A 6000-nucleotide genomic window follows, 5' to 3' on the forward strand; every position below is an offset into this window, starting at 1 on the left:
TGCAGACGCCCGGTGGCATATTAAGCCGCCCATCTCCCTGTAGTCACAGCCTGATCAGCACGCAAGATAGCGTAAACATCGGTAACATCGAGAACCATCAGACCCATACGTATATTAGTGGTTGACCTGACCTGCCGCAGGATTTTGGCCGCTTATGTTGTGGCTGCATATGCCACCGCACTGCCTTAATTATGCATGCCCCTATAACGGCGTCCCAATGCACAGGCACGCCTGCGTTCTCCTGACCACCCCCCGACACATCACTTCCTGACAATCAATTTCGTAAGGGTCTGCACACACACTGCGTGTAGTATGTGTGCCCTAGCCCGATCGCACTGGCTAGTTCGCGCATGCACAGTGCAATGCATACGCATGAGCAGTGCGAAACCATCGCCAAGTGTGTGCGCTCTCTCCTGTGCGTTCCTTGCTGAATCAGGCCCTCGGTCTATATATCAATTTTTTTATATGGATTGTTCAGCAATACTTACTTTATCTCAGCTAAAGGAGAAATACCCTCATTTGGATATCCCTCTTTCCGCTTATTTTCAAGTACGAATCTATGTGAACCAACTACTTGTCCAGCTCCCAGTTGCTGACTTGTCCGGCTCCTTAAATTGTACTATACGGTGGAAACCCCGAAACCCAGTCCCCACTTCTCTTGTCTTGATATGACCATGCTAACTGCAGGGATGGTTAAATGGAAGGATGTCTTTCCAGGAAAAGATTTGAAACAGGTTATTGGATTTTGTGTACAATTGAATTAACAGTTGGTTTCATCCGCTTAAGCTGAAATGAACTATAAACTGCTGAATAGAGCTTATTATACACCAAAATTGTGCTTTCTTATGGGGATTTCATAACTCAAATTGTCTCAAATGTCATGATGCAGATTTAGCTCATTGAATGTGGTTTTGCCCGGTAGTAAAAACCTTTTAGGACACAGGGCTCAGGGCCTGATTCAGAGCTGCTCGTAAGCGGCCGCTCGTTCGTTCCGAGCGATGTTCGCACATCTGCGCATGCATCTTGGTTGTAATGCGCATGCGCCAACCAGTCAGTGCGGTTGGAAATCGTGTGCTCACAAAATAGCGAATGCCTGCTAATTTGAGTGACAGAATGAGGCGTTTGTGGGTGGTAACAGGGGAAGGTGCTTGAAAACGGGGAGTGGAGATCCGAACGCAGGCGTGCCAAACGGTCAAAATGGGCGTTTAATGGGAGTGCATAATTAACAAAGCAGCGTCATTGACCACGTCACTTGGTTGTCTTTTAGTCTAAACTGCTCGCATGATTGCGGTAGGAAAATGCTACCACAAGAATAGCGAGCAGTTCATACGCTGTTCGATGTACTCGATTAATCTAATAAATAGCGGAGATAACGTATGATGCGAGCGGCCAGGGGGCGTTTTTTTCAAAATAGCGAGCGCATGTTTCGTTCGCTCGTTCAGACATAGAGGCGTCAACAGACCGCAAAGAGCGAGCGCTTCATTTAAATATCCGGCCCCTTTTACAGAACGACCATCCGCAAATAGCGTCCGGCTCTGAATCAGGCACTCCATTCAGACCCGCTCGCTAGATGCGTATGCAAGTTTCAGCAAGGCAAGCAATCGCACGGCAAGGCACTAGCACGCCCACTATGTCTTAGTGTGTGATCACGGTGTGTATGCAGATGCCCACCAGCCTGTATTAAGACGCCCACTAGTGCATGTCATCTCCAGGAAGTGTATGTAACCATCGAAACATCGGGTACCATCGGAAACAAATGCTGCGCTTGTGGCTGACCATACCCTACTGTGAGTGCTTCAGTGTGAAATACAACTAAGTGACGTATACTATGACGCTGCCTCTTTAATTATGCACGCCTCTGAAACGGCGTTAAGATGCTCAGGCACGCCTGCGTTCGCACCTCCACTCCCCCGTTTCTAGTGGCCAGCCCCGGTCACCACCCACAAACGGCTTCTCCTGTCACTCAGTCCACAGGGCAGTCTATGCACAGCGAGCGTATGCTTCCCGATCGCTCGCACTAGGTTAGCGCACGTGCATTGCGCAGAATGCAAACAATCGGCTGACTGCGTCCGAACGCTTCTTAATGAGCGGATCTGAATCGGGCCCACAGTTCAAAACTACATTACTATTGAATTGGGTACATCGTTCATGGTTCACATGAGTTGGGCTTTTTGGAATTACAATACCATACCAGACAATAATCTTCACTCTCAAGGCCTTCATTTACAATAGTTTGTGTCGCCGCAGCATCAAAGAAAATTCTTTTATTTTAATGGACCCATGCTGACCCCATCCCCATTTCTCTTATGCTACCTGGATTAATGTATTTATATCAAATGGATTGGAAGGAATTCTCATTAGACATAGAACCTCGTGCAAAAAAATTGGCTTCCTTACATACGTTGGTTGCCCTCTCCCACTAGAGAATTTTCTCAGGAAAGCAGTTATCCTTACAACATGGTACAACTTAGAGGTACTATCTACAGGATCGCCTCCATTCTAGCGACTTTATAGTTTTCAGCAACGAACGGATAATACTTTAGCATTTTATATTATCAATGCATTATTGTTATATTATGCCGAATATAATGTTTCTCTTTGTATTCTAATCGACCATTTCTATGCTACACTGGACAACTTTGAAATGTTAATATCCCATATATATTGTGAAACATTGCTATTTTGCACCCTTTTTCATCTCTATTTTTTATGTAGAATTTTTTTTTTACCACTAAAATCAATAAAAAAAAAAGGGACATGACTCCATAAGACAGCATAGCCATTTTAGATAAAGATAAATATACTAATGACATTTTAGAGCAATTGAATAAAGATGGCACCTATCAAAATATAAAACTGACCCTACAAATAAAATGAAGGGTAATTTTCAAATGTTTTTGAAAAAATATGTAGATAATGGGATGATTAAAAACCGAATATGATTTCTTAAATATATACAATCCTAACACTCCAGTAATGTATACTCTCCCAAAGGTACACAAGAATCCAGTTGACGCACCAGGAAGCCCGATAATCGCAGGGACGGGAAGTCTGTGAGAAATGCTAGATTATTATCTACAACCACTAGAGGTTAATAATAAATCGTATCTGCATGACACTTTAGATGCTATAAATAAGTTGAAAACGATGACAGTAACAGATAACCTCATTCTTATCACTGCAGATGTTACATCCCTTTACACGATAATTAATCATGAGAATGGTTTGGAGACAATAGAGTGTTTTTTTAATAAAACCGATTTGCTGAAAGGGAAAATCAATTTTATTTTAGAAGGGATTGAGTTCATATTAAGAAATAACTATTTTTACTTTGAGGGGGACTATTACCTTCAAAAGATAGGTACTGCAATGGGCACCAAGTTTGTACCCAGCTACACAAATCTTTTCATGGCGTACTGAGAGGAGCTTCATGTGTGGAAGGAGGAGCCTCTGGATGCAAACTTGGTGTCCTGGTATCGTTATATAAATGATATAATTTTTCTCTGGAAAGGGTCACACTCAGATTTGGATTCTTTTTGTAATTAATTAAATAACAACAGAAAAAAAATCTCTTTAATATTTGATAGAAAGATTTCTTGGACCTGGTATATTACATACAAAAGGATTTGTCAATATGACAGATTCAAACAGCTATATTCCAATATGCAGCAACCATCATCCGAATTGGATATCGAAAGGCCAATTCCTGTGGCTACGAAGAAATTGTAGTGAGAAGGAACATTTTATATCCCAATCAACTGAGATGAGAAAGAAATAAAAGCATAGATGGTGAGAAAGAAGAAGTGATAGAGAATGTTAGCTTGTTAACAAAGCAAAATCTAAAAATCAAACAAAGAAGATGGAAAAATCGAAGGAATCGGCTGTCATCTAAAATTTTAGCTCTGATTTCAAGATCACAGAAAAAATTATTAAAAACACTGGGGCATATTACTTAAGGAATCGGTACACAGCGCTATGATTCTTACCTACACGCTGGTATATGGGCTTGTGCAGGTCATCTATCCAGGCTGGCTGTTCGTATCCTGGCCAGGGCTACTGCTCCCAGTGTACCCCATCTTGCTCTGGCTGTGGTGTCCCTGCGGTGTCCCCGCAATGTTCCTACCATCTCTGGGTCTGCAGGCCTCCATGAGACTTTTGGTCAGCTGATTGCTGATCCTCCAGTCTCTGTATTAGTAGCGGTCAAATGATCCCATGCACCTCTCAGGGCTGGTTCACTTTCCTCCTATCATGCTTCCTACAGTGGACACCTGATCCTGGTAACCAATCAGGGCTCACCAGAGGAAATATAAGGAATTCATTGACAAGCAACAAGTGCCTTGAACAACACATCTGTGCTACGTATCCAGGCTCCAGACCAGTCTCATTGCAGCTATGGAAGTCTTTACCAATTTAATCGGTTCCTAACCGATAACTAGCACTATTGGTTCCTATCTGATAACAAGCACAATCGGTCGCTGTCCGATAACCAGCATTATCTGTTCTCGTTGTACAATCAGTTTAACCGGAATCATCAGATCCAATCCCACCGGCTCCTATTATAACTCCTCACAGTTATTTCTGTTCCTGGATCTGGAGCTTAGACCTCAGCATTCTCAGAGAGTCCTATACAGTGACATGGGGAGACCCTGCCAGGGGCCCGTGACCTGCACATCGGATGCAGCGAAATGCAAATCTTCTTTCTGGGGTCCCTGGAGAAGACCGCCCATGTGTTTAGATGCCACACCTCTGGTTAGGGTATTAGTCAACTCCTTGTGCCTGTCTAGGTCTCAGTCCTGAGTGCAGTCAGTCTGAGCTATCCTCTGAGTTCAGTCAACCTGAGCTTATCTCCTGAGTCTAGTTACCTGGGCTTATCTTATAAGTGCAGCTTTCTCATGCTTACCTCCAGTGTATAGTATCTGAGCATACTACACCCTTGTCTTACCCTCCTCAGCTTCTGTGTCTGCACATGCGCAGAAACTATATTAGACCCACCAGTTTTCAGATCTTGGTTTCCACCACTGAGACACTAGTATCACAGTCGGGAACACAAAACACCACAGTTTGTTCAAGGCCGATGGATATGACTAGTGATCAAGGAGGGGGGTCAGTGGCTCTACAATGTTTCTTTACCCACATAGAGAGTCATGAGGCTACTCAGCAACAAATGATATGCTTACTCCAGGATCTATCTATTTGATTTGACTCTTTGCAGCAATCATTGTTTCTTCACCCGCCAGCTCCTGCGGCTGCTATGGTGAATCCAGTTCATACTCCGATTGTCTCTCATCTCCAGCTGTCCATACCAAATAAATTTGATGGCAATCCAAAATCTTGCCGTGGGTTTTTAAACCAGTGTGAAATTCACTTCGAACTATTACCGCATAATTTCCCTACAGATAGGACAAAGATAGCCTACATCATATCCCTGTTCATGGCCCAGCTCTGAATGGGGTTTCCCAGCTCTGGGAGAAAGCTCATCCATTATTGTCTAACTATAAGGAGTTCGTGGCTAAGTTCCACAGAATTTTTGATGAGCCAGGAAAATCGTACTCAGCGTCATTTGAGATCCTACACATCCATCAGGGCTCTCGTTCAATTGGACAGTTTGTGGTTCAGTTCCAAATATTACCTTTAGAGTTAAACTGGAAGAATGAAGCTCTCATGGCTGCCTTCTGGGCAGGAATTTTTGGACCGTATTAAGGATGAGCTGGCTACACGAGACTTACCTGAGTGTCTTGAGGAGTTAATCTCCCTCTGTGTAAAATTGGAGTTACATCTGTGGGAGAGATCTTGTGAGATGACTTGCAGAGAACCTTCTAGTCTTTGTCCCTTGAGTCATACTCACCCACCTTCACTTGTGGTGGATGAGCCAATGCAAATCAATAGATCCTGTCTGTCATGGGAGAAACAAAATCGCAGACAGAAAACTTATGTTTGTACTATGCTGCTCCTAGCCATTTCATTGGTCCTGCCCGATTCGGACGGGAAACTCCAAGTCCT

This window comes from Taudactylus pleione, unplaced genomic scaffold (genome assembly GCF_031769625.1).
Source record: "Taudactylus pleione unplaced genomic scaffold, aTauple2 ptg000462l, whole genome shotgun sequence".
Taxonomy (NCBI): domain Eukaryota; kingdom Metazoa; phylum Chordata; class Amphibia; order Anura; family Myobatrachidae; genus Taudactylus; species Taudactylus pleione.